General features: G+C 29.9%; 1 long non-coding RNA gene across 1 annotated transcript; it reads left to right on the plus strand.

Annotated features, from left to right (window-relative positions):
* Nucleotides 1-11948: 11948 nt before the first annotated feature.
* LOC132952029 (uncharacterized) lies at nt 11949-19034 on the plus strand. The gene is made up of 3 exons (XR_009665437.1): nt 11949-13237; nt 13846-17167; nt 18704-19034. It is a non-coding gene; the product is annotated as an uncharacterized LOC132952029 (long non-coding RNA).
* The last annotated feature ends 305 nt before the right edge of the window (nt 19035-19339 follow it).

Below are 19339 nucleotides of genomic sequence, written 5' to 3' on the forward strand. Positions count from 1 at the left end.
GAAACAATTTAATAATTTTGTCCCCAGTGTCTTATCGTCGATACCGTATTTGATATTTATCGAATTAAAATATAACCAGACGCGTATAACGTAATGGAAATGAAATATTTTTCAATCAGAAAATAATATAAACAATAAAATACAATTTGTTCTTCAATAATAACTTACTATGAACATATGGATGGCCATGTAGTATATCTGATATATTATAGGTACGTACTATTGTACTGAGAAACAATAGCTACCACATATTATACTTAATTAATTAATTAAATTTATCAGTGTCTATTGAACGATAACATTATTACTCTATAATAATAATAATAATAATAATAATAATAATAATATAAAGACATGATGTTGTATCCGATAATATCGTTCAACAGTATTATATTTGTGTCTACTTCGGCGGCGGCGGAATTGAGTGTATAATATAATATGGTAGCGATGGGCTATTATAATGTTACGAGTATATATACAATATAGAATGTATATGGAATATACTGCAAGTATGACTATATCTCATTAACTATACTCATTAATGAATAATGAGCATAACACGTTTTCTTCAAAAGTGAACGTTTCCTCTTTCGCACTTGACGAGATTATAAATAAAATGTCTGATATCTGTTTCATGTGTCTTTTTTACCAGTTCTTATAAATATCATTTTTTTTTTTATGAAATGTAGACAATAAAATATTATGATTATTTATTGGCGGATGATAAATGTTTGTTGCAATGTCTACTTTTTGGTACCTACACCATAATAATATCATATGGCTCGAAAATTACCTGAAATAAAATCACGATTTAATAAGAATATTAGATGTAAAATAAAATCTATATTATAATTTATAATACATAAAAATTAATGTTTCTTTGTCCATTATTCTCTATAGACTCAAAACTACTGGACCGTATTCAAAGTTATATTAATAACGAAATGTTATATAAATAGCTTAATCGAATATTTTTATTGGTTTATTTAAATGGTTACCATTGGTTACGGATTATAGCGTGTAAAAATATTGGCAAATATGTTGTTAAAAAAACAAATCTTAAATACAATATTAACGAACACAATAAATAACAATTATCATTTTTATTATTTGTTTTCTGAATTCTGGACATATTTTTTACAAATCTTAACAAGTATTTGATTTACGTAGGCTTTTATGTAAGCACTCGTTGAATCTGTCTCCAGTTTTTTTGTGTTCGCATTAAAAATATTATGTCCCCAATTATTAAGAAGTATAAAATCATAAAAGTATAATCATTGTAATATTGTGTTTGTGTAATTTAATGTATTTTAATTTATGCAACAAAATCATAGAAAGAGTAATTTTTACACAAGCAAAGTCGGATATTATAGCTAAATAGTTATTAATGAATCAGTAATTAGAGAAAAAACCTTACCACCGCATACTTAACTCTAATAATGTAATATACAAATATTTATTATACTGCAGAACCTATCCGATTCTCAATAGTAGTTATATAATTTACAACGCGTCGCAAAGACTGAATGCTTGGAAAAAATAACTCAGTCGTATAAGCTTGTAACTATCAACACTTGTAGGTATGCGTGACAAACTTATACTAGTCATAAACACACCAGTACATCCAATACGCACTTTTACCACCAATTTTATTGTAAAATATCACAGAACGAACGGTCGTTATCGCCATCATTATTACTAGACAGTCATCTAGACTCAAATCGCGGTTGACCCAGTCACGTCACTCTAGCATCGAAAAATACTCTTCACCCAAACTGAGCTGCACTGGAGGTAATATTTTACAATACGAAAACGCGTACATCCATCATGTACAACACGCGATAATTAACTGTCGACTGTCATATTATATTAAATATTATAATACATACACAATGTGATCCATTTAACTGCAAGCTACAATGTTTTTTTTTTAAAAAAAACTCTTTATTATAAAATTTGAATAATACGTAATTGTAACACTACATTTTTATAATAAAATCATAATTTTGCACCATCCTACAAAATGCGTAGGTACTGTTTATAAATATATTTCTATTAATATTAAATAATATGGTAAAAACAATCGTTCAACGTTTAAACGAGTGAAAGATATGACGTATGAAACAATACTTTTTCGAGGAATCTCTTTCCATTTTACTCGGATTATTTAAATATTGAATATTTGATATTTATAATACATGAAAATATTCAGCTTGTAAATATGTAACTAAAAATGTCTCTACAGTCTACATGGGTTGACATTAAAATAATTTAAAATAAAACCCCACAAAAAAAAACACTGTGATAATATAACAAATAAATTGTAAATAAAAACTGAGACATTATTTTATTTTTCCAAACACAAATTCGTTGAAAATAACTTGCAAGTGTAGCATACAGTGAAATGGGTCACTCCGTAGGTACCTACGTCCTGCGTACGCGTTCGTATTATAGTGTCAATATAGAATACTTTGCGTCAGAGAAAATAAAATCTACACAAAATCGTAGTAAAGTGATAATAATATAATAACGTATTGTAAATTTCCTAATAATAATAATAATAATAATAATAATAATATTATTTAATTAATAATTTGAATGCCGTAACAGTGAGACAGCGTGAATTCTATGATTTCAAAGGCCATGTTATTCGTCACTCTCGGACTGTACAGTTGGATGATCGACTACAGTAGCATTAACAGTCGTACATAATATATGAATACCGGCAAATATTTCATATAGTCACCAATATTTTTAATCACCGTGTAAACTATTTGGAAACTTATTATTTTTTTTTTAATAGTTTCATAAAGTTAACCGCATATCCTCGTGCGTCAGACCGATACAGACTTACGATTTCCAAACAATAATCTATAAAATATTACGTTTTACATTTTTAATTCCCGATAGGTACCTATAATAACAGGTATACATGTTTTTAAAAACCCCCAAAAAAAAACAAAATCACGAACGTCTAAACCGAAATATCGACCGCTTTGCGTCGAAACAGTCCTCGTAGCAGCTGTTGTATTATTACATTATAATGTGTCATAATATCATGAGATTTATTATTATATATACGTAGTCTGTACTCCGTAGTAATTAGTAATTCCCGACGGAGACGTAAAATAATATTGCGGGCAGGAGGTTTCTCGGAGGCCAAACCGTTAACAATAAATACTTACGTGTAAAGTGTATAACGGTTGACAAAAGCTGATTAACTCTGTCGGTCTCGCCGCAAAACTAAAACGCCAGCAAGTCGACACACTTTGGCCCGCCGACACGCGCACGTCCCGTCCAGAAATCCGAATTTAGCGCGGCTGAGGAAATTCTAACATTAAGTATTAACACGTAACACATTATTATCATTAAATTATAATTACGATGATGATGATGGTGATGATTGTTACGGTTATTACTATATCATTACTATTATACGTATTATCAAACTGATGCAACAGATCCACGACGAGAGTGGTCCGCTCCATCGTCACCTATCGGCACCTGGGGGCTGTCATGCCAGACCATCGAATATCGGCGATATATGCGGCACTGGCCTAAAATCCCATCACGACAGGTGGTTTATCGGAGCTACATGCAAACGTCAAGTAGATTATATTATGCATTTCGAATGTTATTATAGTGCGTATTGATGTACGCAGAGGCAGTTTTTCCAGCCGCGGTAACCTATAGCTATTGTAATAATAATATTATGTTGAGTGGTATTCGAAATTGTTTTCACTGGCGACCCGTTTTTGTGACGATCATACTTTTTCTTACTTAAGGACGACTAAAATAATAATAAAAAAAAAAAGCTAACAGCTCGTCGCCTATATAGTGTTAAATGGTCACTGGTCACGTATCAACGTTAAAAACTGATAAATGATTAACCAATTTTTTCGTTACAGCGTAAAACGGTTAGGACTTCGTGGTATACACTTTTAGTTATTGAAAGTATTTCGTGACCCACGTGCTTAAGACCGCTGCGGTAAACAAACCACCGAGCGAAATAGCCCGATTTTTTCACAAACATGACAATATATTTTTTTATGCAAAAACTTTATATTATGGAGTTAAAAATTATTATCGTTGTCGGCTTATCGTTGACTTTATTATACAAACTACCATATAATACGTTATGCTTTATCTTGAATCTCAACACATCACCACGTTGACACGAACAAAATGTCTATAAATAGTAAAAATGGATATTTGTCCGACGCATGCTTATGCAAAAAGTTTATACAACAACATACGTTTATTTATGATCATTTTCTAATGGACATATTTTATGTCTTAGATGTGTATTTGGTATTCGATAATTCGTATTATTGATGGTGAAAGAAAGGACAATATTAAAATAATCGAATTTACCGTCGGTGACGGGATGGGAGGGGTGTGATAAATCCCACGATAAATACCGTTAACTCCGACATATAAATGCGCCATTGGTATATATAAATTCAAAATTGAATACCTATATTTTACGATATCGTCGTTTATTTGATCGTGCTTCATATAATTTATATGATGAAAAAGTTTGTTTTTTTTATACCTTCTTATACCTATAATTATAGACTGCGGAGTTTAGGTATAGTTTTATAGGACCCGAGGGTCGCAAATCACGTAAAATATTTAAATTTTTGACTCAGTGTTTATTTCAGTACTCAAATATAACTACAGTAAATGCCACTATGTTAGTAGTTAGTTTTATTTCCGTGCACTTTCATAATTATTATTTATATATTTTATATTCATAAGTCATAATTTACCTATATTACAATGGTCTTAAAAAATGTATGGTTTTATATAATTTGTTCGCAATGTTAAATTATATTTTACGGTACTGGTAGAATTTGAAATTATTGCTTGTATTTTAAATAAAGCAGATAAACGCCTTTGAATATGTTTTGGTATTTTACAAGAAAATTTAATTTAAAATGAAAAATTATTAATGTGTTTCTTCAATACAATGTGACAACTATATTATTATCTAACTCTTATGCCTGAATAATATTTTATATATATTAAAATTATATACCTATACTAAAAAATAATTGTACTTTATTCAAACCAAAATTAAGAGTAGGTAGGTAGGTAACTAACCATTTGGCATGGAGGTATACAAACGTAAGACCTAACAGTAAAATCAATTTCATCTGGCAGATTTATTTCTTTTTTTACAACAAAGGGCAACTCTCGTGGGGACATAACACTGTTTGCAGCCAAAGGAAATCCCCTCACGTCCATACGCTTTTAGCTACTACCGATGCCTTTTCAACCAAAAGTGAAAAAGCTACACGCTCACTGTTTTGTAACTACGATTATCAAAATGTTGACCGTATGTCCGTAAGTATATCAAGAAACTTGTATTACATCTTAATAATACACCTCTCAATGTGACCACCATGTTGTCATTGTTTCCAAATAATATAATATATTTTAATCAATGCATTTATCGCATAATATCATATGGTAAAATTGAGTTGGAAATCAAATTGATTGGTAATTGATTAACTATATTTTATCGGAAATCAATGCTACAATAATATCGACACTAAATAATATTACGTTATTAATTTTATTAGAAATATTAGAATTATTTTTCTCGTAAAACGTATTTTTGTTCAAAAATTCAAACATAGGTCCATTTGGTCAAATGTTTACTTTATTTTGTTCTAATTACTAAAATGTTGGTTAATTTTTTTACTATATCCGTTACACTAAAATGTTTGCACTTATTTAAACAACGGCATGCTGCAATAACCGTTTACAACTTTAACTTATTTACTAATACTATTATGTTCATTGCAATTCTATACAATTAAAACTTGTATCTATAATCACAAGATGTTTTGGCCCACACAATTTTCAATTATTTATAACATAAATCTTGAGTAAAACTGTTTAGTATCTCGTTATTGTCAATCGAGAAAATTAATTTGTCTACATATGTGATGAGTTTTAACTACCTAATTTTGAATAGCGTAGGATGAGAAAAACTGGATATAAAAGACTGAATTAGGTTTAAATAATTATAGATATTATATCATGTATTTACAAGATATTTGAAAGTAAAAGTTTAGTAAAATTAGGTTTTAGTGGCTGTGTAAGGCGCTGTGTAATCGGAATTATAATAAAATTGTTGGTGGATGCATACTGATTGACTGATTTCGTTAGGTAAAAGACCTTTTTTCTCGTTCATTCATTATAATTACAAATATGATCGAATTACATATAAATGACGTGTATCTATTGATTATATGATTTTGTTTTTATTTATGTACACTCTTCAGTAAAATATAGAATTTGAAACGTTTATAATAATATATGAACAAGCATTATACAAAAAAATAAATATCGTCTTATAATAATTGAATATTGTATTACAGCTGCACGCGTCATTACTCATTATAGTTGTTACAATATTTCGTACTTTAATGTGTGTGTGTGTATCATGATAAATTTAATAATAAATTGTATCAAAGCAAAACCATTGTACCTATTATGAACATTTCATATTTCAGCGATATATCGGGTCGATGCAATTAATTAAAACACTTTTCAACTTTACGGAATGAAACGGACCGTCGAGTTATTTTTATCAGTACAGCTAGCCTGCAGTAGCCACTAATCTGGCGAATGTCGTTTCAGCCTCTCGTTCAGCTTTTTATTACATTGGACCCATCATTTTATCACATGTCATTGTGTTTGGCGGTTTGGTCGTGTTTTTACCGAATGAAAGCTTTTATATTTTATAATACCGAGTTCTAGTAAAAAAAAATATTTCGGTATAAAATAAAATACATTTTTTAACTGTTCAAATATTTTTTCCTGGTTACGTTTTATACACTTTTGCAGGAATGTCGACGGTTAGGTAATATCTGTATACGTAATATACAAATAATAATATATTATAATAACCGCGTCCGCAGAGATATTCGAATGAATCATGTAAATTATATTCGTTCTTTTAAAACAATATAAACTCGATTTGTGTGTAAAAAATAATAAACGTAAGAACGTTATGAAAGAAAATTCTAGAAATAATTCCATTAAGTCTGGTGATATTATTTAGCACAACAACGACGCAATTTTAATGATTTATAAAATGATATGTAGAGAGGTTAGGTAAATACAGTCTGATACTACAGTTATTTAACGCATTCGATAATTATTTTCCACAATGTGTTGACGTTATAATAAGACCATTTAAATTGCAGATAAATTAAATCGTTCCACATAAACCTATAATTAGATAGCAGTCAATGGTAATAATATTATTCTACGCTGCAAGAAAATTAGACACAATAAATAAAAATCTTGTTAACGTAAAAAAAAAATCATGATTAAAAAGAAGTGTAACTATTGTGAATGAAAATGTACCGTTTAATTTTGTATCTATATTCTAATATTAATAATGCCTTTTGATGTTCCCTGAGCTAAAACTAGTTTTTAATATTTTCTATGAATAATAAAATTGAAAATAAATTTCAATTTACTGTTCAAATTCATCAAGTCTTGGCTTGAAATTAAGTAAAACCTAACAATATTTGTCCACAATTGTTTTACTGAAAGTAGTGCGTATCGCTCTTCGTAGTTTTTTGTTTCCGTAACCATCATAACATTATCAAATACACATTTTTCCGTTGTCATTGATCGAGAACTTAGAAGAACAAAGTTTTTTTGCGGAGAACCGTTGTTGCTCACTTCGTGTCATTTCGGATGGCAAAAAACCTTGCTTGGTTTTATTTTTTATTACTACTCAAATATAATCGTTTTGAAACACTATTAAAACATTTTTGACAGTCGGCTGTATCATGACGTGATGTATAACATCACACAGTAGGACATGTCGATTTCATGTGTAGGCCGACCAATCGGACGTGGACGGAAAAAAAACCGAAGTCGACTACGTTAATTATTCACATGTGAAACACGGTGTTTACCTACACTATTGAAATAAAATATTTTGTTAAATCAATTACTTTGGTTAGACACATTTTTGTTTTGTTCTATTTTTTTTTTTTGTTTTTTTTTTTTGTTTTCTTCGCAGCAGATGTAACCGATAAGCGTCGGACAGTCTGTGCGTATAAAACGTAAAAACCAACTTCAAAACTATCAAAATATGAATTTTATATGTATTTAATTCACGCGTTTGTGCTATAAAACTACTTAATATACACTTAAAAAAAGGTTTTGTATGGGAATTTAGATATACATTACTAGATTGTTGTAAAACACGAAAGAGGTTTTTTAAAAAAAGTACTTGGAAAATGGCAATAAAATTACTACATTTTCGGTGAACTCTTTTGAATTATGCACAGTACATTTTTTTTTTTTTTTTAAGAACCTATTCGTATTCATACAGAAAATATATAATATAATAATTCACTGGGGAATAGTATTTCGTCAAAATGAAACCATCATAAAATGATACATCGGCAGCCGTAATAAGAAACTTTGAATTTGAACGTTTTTATTAAAACTATATTGTATTATAAAGTCTAAACACATTTAATCAATTTCTCGTATATCCAAATAAAATTTTAATAGAGTTTTTAATATGTAATAATAATAATAATAATATTATGTTCGTTAAAACTTAGAGTATACATAGGTACCTACGTATATACATTGTACATTCTAGGAACTCGAATACAATTATTTATTAAATTTTAATCAAAATTAATGTGGTTACATATTATATAGCAATCTTTAGTTTCGCATATATTTTATCATCAAACTACTAATGAACGGTTAAAATAATATTATGTTCTATTAATTTATGACTGATTTATATTACACCGAAAAGTCACATTTTATTTAACGAAACATAATACTATTATATTCTAAACGACGAGTGGGGAGATCAATTAATTAAATCATATAATATGTGTTACCGAAGTATATAATAATATGCATGATCACTATTTAATAATCCTGTGGGATTTCTGCCTTTGAGATCATCGTTTGAACGAACATTATTATAATTCCAGCACAGCCACACGTACCTATCGTTTTACATAATGTCTGGCACTGCACCCGTGCATAGATATAGCATGTCCACATTTTGTAAAAATAAGTTTCCAAGTGTTATTAGATATTAAAACAGACAAACCATAATTGACCAGGTTAAAAAATGTCATAACACCTTTAAAAGAACAAGTTCAACGAAAACGTATAGAAAATAATGAAACTTTCTTAAAGCAACTTAAGTATGGGCTATAAAATATTATTGTAATTTTGCCATCTTATTAAACACAACAACGGCACAGTTATATCTCGCCCGGTGAGACTCGCCGTTTCTACTTTTTATTCCTGCCAACAACTTTTTTCCAACTAATATTTTTCAAGTATGATGTTGGACAATATTATTTCAGAATAATAATAATTATACTCTTATACAATATAAGAGCTGCATTTAACGTGATATAGTTATTCGTTTTACTCAATTAAAAATGAAATCACAACACTGTCGTGTTAGTGTTTTTTTTTTTTGTTGAAATCCGACATATTTAATAGTATCAACTATTAATTGATGGAAATGTTTAAAATTTGAATTAATAATTCTTATTAATTATTCAAATAGTTGTGTAAGTTTTGAAGTTTGGTTAGTGGGTGAGTTTATTATTATCTAGCCTAACCTAACGGGAACAAACGCCGCGGCCGTGGAGCACTAAAATACACAAAGTAGGTGCATACATGATATACATATCTAAAAATAATACGGTAATCAAAGTTTGGAAACTGTACTTGTATTTTTACCATTATATTTTAGTCTCGTAAAGTCATATTATGATATTATACAAGTCTTCACACTTGGTTTTTAGATGGGTGTTATATTGTTGTGTAGCTCGGTATAAGCACGGTATAAGATCGTAATGAATTTCAATTATTTTAATGAATCAGCAATGTCATTTTTTTTTGTTCCTATTAAAATAATATCGGTATTGATGAAACAAATGTATTTTACAGTTCTGTACATTCGCGTTTCAACGATTCTGTGCCATAAAAATGTTCACTCGAAAATCTATTTCATTTCTGTATTGTACCAGTCAAGTTTAGTAAAGAATAAGAAAAACAGAAGTTTTTTTTCTTGTACAAGAATTAAGACGGACATTTCAGAGAAAATGTTTCAAAGCAATTTAAATAATAGAAGGAATGCCGATGCCAAAAATGTTGCTTTAAACGGACGGTGTTATTTCAGTGAAATGAAAAAGTATTTTTTTTTTTCTGTGACGTTGGATATTTTGTACTCGACAAAACCCCGTAATTATTATAAGTATATTGAATACTACATTTCAATTTACTCTTTTACATTATTTTAAAATACAGCCACAGTGTCCAGATATATATTATTATAATGAGCTACAGGTTGGTATTTAATATAAAGGATTACAATTGTTTTTTAACCTTGAAAAATTAAATAAGTCTTTAGCAGAACTCAAGTGTAATATTATTATTTTAAAAACCATACGGTAATACTATATTTTGATCCGGTTGGAAAAATCTCGCAAATTTTAAGCCAATTATAGTGCCAGTGTAAAACCTTATTTCGCTCATATTGTACAAAAATTAACTACATTCATCATTATAGCAATAAAGGATGCAAGGGCAGTTCGTTTTTAATTAAATTTGTTTTTATTTACAATCAATTAATCATGTTTAAAGTAGCAGCAGCAGCAGTAATTTATTTTTTAAAAAAAAGTTTTTTCTAAATAAAAAATGAAACTATGTCAAAATGTTTGAGATAAATACATGATAAAAAGTGTGATCGTATTTAATGTTTATACAAGTGCAGTATTACATGCCTGTCACGGCATAGGAAATATAGGTATCTACACAATATTGCATTCAGTTATTCAATTGGTAAACACAATAATAATACGTTTATAGAAAATAAAACGTTGGTCATAAAAGAACAAAGCCGACTGAAACTATTAATAGTTTTAATTTAAAAAAAAAAGATATTAAATAATAACCAACTGTGAAAATAGGTAGTCTAAATATTTCTGATGGACTATTATGTACGATTTATTCTAGTATCTTTGTACTTAAAATAACGCAAATATTATATACCTATGAGTAAGTATTAAAATATTATTAAAAAAAAGGGCATTTACTCAATAAACTCTATATTTTTAATTAATACATATTTGATGTAGTTTCAGCTTTACGTTCGATCATTTTACGGTATTTAGGTGACTACCACATCTCCACTCTACAAAGTTGGGAACAATTAGTGGCTCCCGATTTCCGATGTCCGAAATATGTGTGAAATAGTAACGATAAAAAAAATTTTTTTTTCCAAAAATGTTGTTTCGTAGCGGCTTAAAATTATGTAAATATGATAAATATTTTCAAAAGTGGTAGTGTATTCCGAAAGAGTGAGTGTCCCACGTCAAATGGATCACCCCCCTGTATAGGTTTGTTTTGGGATGAAACGAAATATATGTTTTTTGGTATACATTACAATGCAATTTCAAACAATATTCAAGTATATATGTATATCATTGTCAAAAGTTTGAAGGAAACACGAATTCCAAAGAAATGGAAACGAGGTGCATAACGCTACATTAGCATTGCAACACCGTTCTCGTTGTTTGTATCATCCGAACTCGAAATGTAGTGATCCATCAAAATTATAAATGGCAAGATAACAACACTATAATAATATTATGTCGTGTCACGTTATAATGTCTCGTTCTATGTACGACGCTATATGGAATTCCCGTGGTTTCTACAACGCAAATAATCAATGTTTACATACAATTTAATTATTTACAACACAGACTTGTCTTTAAGCTACCTATCGTCGTAGATGCACACTGCACCTACTCGTGCTTGCACCCATCCATTATGTGTACATGTATGCATATCGCATATATATATTGTAGTATGGTGGCCGGTGTGATGTGCAGGCCGATAAATGCACCAAAAAATTCACATTTCAAATATTATTTTTTCAACGAAATAGTTTAAATCGCGAAATCGCATACAACCGTGGCTAATTTTTTCGGTATCGTTCAAAATTGTGTAATATATTTTATTATCAGTCCCGCCCGTGTCCAGTGTCATATTATTATTAATATTATCATTATCAGTGCGCCCGAAATTCCTACCACGTATAATAGGTATAGGTAGATAGGTCGAAGGTATTAGTTGTAGGTTATACATTATGTTTATTAATTATTGCTCTCTACGTCGTACCTAGTGCGTGACCACAGTTATTTTCTGTCTAAAAATTCGCATATTTTCATAAGAAAAAAAACAGGCCACGGAGGAATCTGACTCCCCGCTCATCACCACTCGTATATGCCCACTTGTAATAATATTATGTTTAGGTAAGTACTACTTGAGTCATCGGGTGCCGTCTCCAGTAAAATATTATAATATTGTCTCGTGGCTTGTATCGAATTACGAACGAGCGTCGAACACGAAATATAAAAAATGGCCCTTCCGCATACGTACGACGTATTATTATTTTGATGTCGACGATGATAATAATAATAATAATAATAATAATAATAATAATAATAATAATAATAATAACAATAATAATACTAATAATATGACGCGTAGTATTAATATTGTCAAAAACAGCAGTGCCGGCGCATAAACGACTCGCGTTATAATAATATTACACGTTATTATTATTATTATTATTACTTTACGACGTGTTTCGATCGAGTAAAACGGTAAAATACAATATTGTATGTACAATTATAATACACGTCCTACCGCGCACGTTCGACCATAATAGTATTATCGCCGAGCGCGATATTATCATTATCGCTGTTGTCCGTCGTCTCCGTCTTTCAATATTACCGCCGCGGAACAGTGTCTCGCCGTCTGCCGTACAGCAATAATAATATTATAATTTATATCGCGCGTCCGTCGTCGCCCGCTACAGTACGAAAATCGTCATGCGGCCGTCCCGTTGGTTTTTCGCGCTCGTCGCACCGGCGATGTTTGTATTATTCTCGCCGCCGACCGCCGCGGCCACGGGCATCCGCCCCCCGGCGCTGGACCGGCCCGCCCAGAGGGACGTGATGCGGCACCTGCGCGGCGGCGCGCCACCGGGCCCGGTCGTCAGGCTTGGCGAGAGGAACAACGCGGCCGTCAAGACGTACCTGACCAGATTGCGGGACAGGTACTCGAGCGTCCTGGACAGGCCCTGGGACAGCAAGTACGCCAACCACAGGAACGTCAAACAGTGGTCGCGATGATATGAGTAAATATATTATTGTAATTCATCCGTAAGGCTCCAGCGCTCGACTTTGGGGAGGGGGGGGCGCAGGTACCAAGGGACCCCCCAAAATAATTTTTTTGGCGTTTTAACGTACCCCTAATATTATTTTTAAGGGGAACGCACGGGACGCTTCGTCATACTGAATTTTTATCAAAATGCCCGAAATACCATCACGATCTGTCTTATGGATTATTTCATAACCACGGGCTATGTAAAAAAGCCAATATTAATTTATTAACATTGACTAATTATTACTAAACTAAATTAAATCACCTTTTTTATCCTTTTGAGCTTGTTATTAATAATATAATAATATATAATTAGTATTTATCTATGTCTTATCATATTAACTTTAATTTAAAATTTTTTTTTTCAAATTGATTATTTATAATACTTTTTTATATGATTTAAAGAGGGGCATTAAGAGGGAGTCCCCCTACTTTGATTTTTCCAAGTCGAGCACTGTTTGTGACCCGTATAACAGTGCAACAACGAATGACGTAGATGATATGAATTCTATATTATGCTAATACATTGAATGATGTGTAATATATTTTGTATCATATTTTATAATTATGTGCCGTATGCAGTTCGAACGTCTACCTACCTACGAGAATTTCGTGATTTCGTCACATCGACCAGCAGCATCCGAAACGAGAAACCGACCAGGAAACTTATCCACGATAAAAACGATAATTATTTTTATGATTATGATGACGTACCTATAGTAAATTATATGTAGTTTACAGGTATTAGTTTTTGTTTTTTTTTTTTTTTGCGACTAAAACAATATTGTCGGCCGTTGAAAAAACATGTCAAATAAAATAATGTTTAGCAAAAATTTAATTTTTTTTCACTGTCGCTTTGTACATATGCGATGAAAAGTTTTAGGAACCTCTTGTCTATTATTTGTAGGTAAACAAAACGTTATGTAATATAATTTGCGCCACTGCTTGCTAACTAAAACTTATTATTTTAACCAAAACATACATCATATTTAATATATATTGCTATACATATTATGGATAATGACATGTAAAATAAACGTTTCTTTGCTTATTATCTTATGAAACCCTTACTTTCTTTTGGAGTATTTTAACGTTCTGCAGCATACTTGGCAGGGAACTACACAAAGAGAACCAACAGAGAGAACAATAATGTCGGCAATGTCATCTACATAATATAGTATTATAATATATACCATTATGTCGTACACACGTGCATTGTTCGCGGTTTATTAGATTATAGGTACATAATAATTGTTACTGGTAGTTTGTTTTTCTATAACGTACACCATTCCCATGCATATATATTGATGTGTAAAATAAACGCTCGGTTTGTTTATGTTGTGACTTTTCACGATTCAGTTGAATAAGTATATAATAATGTTATATAAATACATATTATTATAATATGCTAATGTAAGCGTATTATGGGTCGTATAGATGTGTACAGTGGGCACAGCATATATCAATATTTTTTTGTGTTTTAAAAAATATGTAAACAAAACGCTGCACATTTATAAATAGCAAATGTATACGTTAATAATAATAATAATAATAATAAAAAAAAAAAAGAACAATGCATTATTCGGTAGTGTACTATAGTGTGTCATTTGAATTCATGGTTTGTCGTTCTAGTGAAATTGGACACGAAAACAGTTTTCGATTAAAAAAAAAATTGTTATAATTGTCGGCAGCGATGACAACACCGAATCAATTTGTTATATTTCTTGCGTACGGACAGTTTTTCATATCATTAATATTTAATTTAATGATGATGGTTTGAATCGACTGATCTATAATTATTACACAGGCTGTCTAAAAGTGTTGATTTGAATCCTTGAAGTTTCTTTCAAAAATGTTTTTCTTCGTTGTACCTGTATATTTTTTAGCAGTGCACCTCACTTACCTATAGGCCACTTTTGGTGAGATTTTCAGAACCCCCATGTTTATTAGATGATTAAAAGTAAATAGTATTTATTTTCTCGCATCAGACTGGAGGATGTAAGGTTTTTTCTTTCACGTGTGGATTACGTTATTAACAATTATTTAATAATACATTATTTTGATTCGGCGTGATTGATACATCATATAAACCGATTCCAATGATTAATAAATCCTGGCGCTGTTACATTTTAAACGTATATTTTTAGTTACGTTTTGAAATTACAGAATAATGCAGTAGTTCATGACATAAATTCTACTAAATGTAAAATGATTAATGTTTCGAAGATGAATTACAATAGTCATAAAATATTGTGAAATATGATAGCCCGAACATCCCAAATATATGATTTTATTTTAATATTTAATAATAATTCGTACATTATTCGGTGTTTTTTTTATATAACTGAGCAGAGTAGAAAACGTCAATATTTGAAAAGCAATTTCTTTGAACAGTTTGTGCAATTCAGTTAAACGAATAGAAAATTACATTTTGTTTACTCACTAACATTTTTAAAACAATTTAACTTCATTTTAAATGTTTCTATTTTAAAAACCTCTGTCAATCGTTTGTTGCGTAATAAAAACTTTTCTTTCAGACAACATCATATTGTGTTTATCTTTCCCACATATTATATTTTATATTTTTGCAAGAAATATAGGTACCAAACTGTACATTTTTATTTATTTTTATAAGTATGCTTAACACATCCGATATAGTGAAACCTAGTATACAGCAGAGCGAGTTTTGTTTGTTGTACAAAATAAATAAGTAATAACCATCTAACAATATTTATCGATTTCGAATTAATTTACATTAAACGAAATCAACGGATTACCCATTTCATATTCTCCGAACGTCAAACGTCGTAATATGAACTGGAAAATAATAAATTTCGAAAAATACTAAATAATTTGTTGCGGTCGATTGGTTATTTGCATATTAATATTTTGTATAGGTACATAATGGTCATAGCCATTTTATTTATATCTTGCTAAAATATGATTTGATATTATTAAAAACTGAAGTAGACAGATAGTTCGATAGCCTATATATTTGTCTTAGTAAAAATCCATACAAATGTATAAAACGTACTAAATTGATTAAAATTTAACTTAAATACTTCTAAAACGAACAAGCACGAGTTTTTTTTTAGTTAGAATATTTATAATAATAATTTAACTCCTATTATTTTTAAATTGTATGTGTTGTAAAAAATATTTCTATGTGTATCACATTTCCAGTGCACTTTATGCTCTTTTATGACGTTGATTTATCATGAAAAAATTAAACCAAGGAGTTTTGAGAATTATTTATTCAACAAATACTAACCAATAGTATGTACTTGGATATTTTATAGACTTATAAAAACCTAAGTATTACATTATAAGTTTTTGAACATTGAACTGTAAAATAACTGCTATACTGAAAAACCTTAAAAACAACAACAAACAACCAAACGAAAAGTTATTCCTAACATATTATCTTTAGGTACATATGATAATTATTATTATATTAATTAAGTAGGTAACTATAAAAATGGTAATCGGTGGATTTCGTAATGAACTTATGCTTATACTCATCCCAGTAATGAAAAACTAACTGTGAGTCTGGTTTCATTGACAATGAATCATATACATTAAATAGTGAACGTATAAACGCAAACACATATTGTATTAAATTATATTGTAATAATATTATATATTTGAATAAATATTGGTTTTTATAAAGTATGAACAATTGTATTTATCATCCATCACCCAATACTGTTTGAACGAATATGTCACCTTATTTTAACACAAATAATGTCATCAATATGATATTTTTGTCACAATTCGATTCAGTACTTTGAACATGCACAAATGTGCGATGTCATATTTTTTTTCGTGTGCGTCAAACGTGCATTAAAATACAACATTTTCTTTCTACTCGTCATGTTCACTGCCGTTTATTGTTCTATAATAAGTAAGTAAAATTTTAACGTTTTATAAAATATAAGAAAACAATATAATACGACGTTTTTGAAAATATTCGTAAGTCAAATTCCAATATTTTTTTTGTAATTTATTGATTAATATATATTATTATATATTATTATATCTGACATTTTAGAAACTTAAATGCTTTATTGTAATTTATTTAAGTTTGATTAAAAAAATGACATTTTACATATTGTCATTATTTTAACAGTTTTAATCATATGAATCACTGTATTATATAATATATAGCAAGCTTTAAATTTATGTTGCAGAAAAGTTATTTTTGAAAATCTCATTAGGTAAAAAATGTAAATAACTCAATTTTATATAATATATAAAACTCAGTTAATTATCATTTGTCATATTCAAATAGTCTTATAAAATATATATCCAGTATTAAACTTACGTTATTGCCTATCGACTAATATACCACTGAAATTTAACGAGTTAAAAAAAATGTTCACACAACTCATCAATAATCGCGTCTAATAAAAAAAAAAAAACACTGATAATTTTATTATTTATTTAGATATTATCTCAAATAAGTATTAAAAAGTATATCAATTATATTTCAATATCATGAGTCTAGAAAACAATTGAGCCAATTCGAAATTTTGACCTATAACATGAATTGTATACTGACCTATATGTAATGTTTTTAAAAGATACAATTTCAAAACATTAAGAATTAAATCGTTTATTTATTTCAAAGAAATTTGCATTTCGATAAGGTTGTTAACGAACAAAAGACATTTGATTTAGGTTTTGGTATATCTTTATTCAAAACAATTCTATCCGTGAAATATTCACAATTTAAATGAGCCTCGATTAATTAAGTATTTTATATGCAGAAGGGAATTTAAGATATTATAGCTGGATCTTCCAATTTTCTTCACAAGACAAAAATAAAATTCGAGCACAAATTTCGTGTACAGTTTTGATAAGTACCTACTTCTGAAAAGTATTTCTATAAAATATAGACAATTAATACTAAAATGTAATTACTATGATGTAAGCGTATGCGGTTTATTTTCAAACTAATACATTTTACAATAGGCACCTATTATATTATACTGTATATTAAAATATATTATTGTTTTATGTAAATATTAAGTGTCGTGCACATATATATTTATATAGCATAATATATGATTTGCATTTGTACTAACGAGCTGCGCTAATGATTGGCCATGGCTTGGTACCGAAGTTAAAATGGCGATCGGTGGATGGGGGGGGGGGGGGGATGTGTGGAACTAGAATCAAATCACTAGCACCCTACGCGTTGGTTGTACGTAGAAGGAACAACTTTTTTTCGACTCGAACTCAACGTATTTATTTTTTTTTCGCACTAACGACCACTAACGATTCGGACCTTGGATACGGTATGTGGTGGTGCGGGCGGCGTGTACCAAATATGATCTCAAACTTGTTTTCACGCATAATATACTTATAAGACAATATTTATGGGTCCGTCTCGGACCAATAAATATTTTCAAAATTATTTTGTTTATTTTTTCCATAGATGTGCCTAGCATTAAGTGTCCACACGGAATGCATCGGGTCGCGTCATCTTGCGTGTACCGGAGCGCTGCAGTTCACTTGGATACGTCAGACGATGGCACTACAATGCAGCGAGATCAAATAGATCTGAATAATTCGTACGAATATTAAACACGTTATCAACATAACTGCAGCGGATCCAGCGTTCGATAATATGAAATAAATGAAAAGCTTTGTTTTTATTATTATTATTACTATTATTGTTAGAACGTAGCAATTTCTTTTTCTTTTCGCTCTATTCTGTTGTTTCTTTTTTTTTTTACCATAATAATAATAATAATAACGTAAAAAGATGGTGTGCGTGTGCAATACAGCGACTGTAGGTGGCACGCATTTTTTCTCATTACCTGCGCACATTACTCGACCATCAAATGGCTTAACAGATTGTTGAAAAACCCTTTTCTTTCGCTAGAAGCCTGTAATTTACACACAAACGCGGCCGTTAAAAAGTGCCCACGCCACTAAGAGCTGAGTGCTGACGATAAAAAAAAAACTGGTGTCATGGTAAAAAAATTGTTTAATATTAATCCCCTGAGACCGTTCATTAAACACTACCAGTGATTTCACGATTAAAAAATAAATAAATGTACAAGCCTAT

Source organism: Metopolophium dirhodum, chromosome 9 (genome assembly GCF_019925205.1).
Source record: "Metopolophium dirhodum isolate CAU chromosome 9, ASM1992520v1, whole genome shotgun sequence".
Lineage (NCBI taxonomy): Eukaryota > Metazoa > Arthropoda > Insecta > Hemiptera > Aphididae > Metopolophium > Metopolophium dirhodum.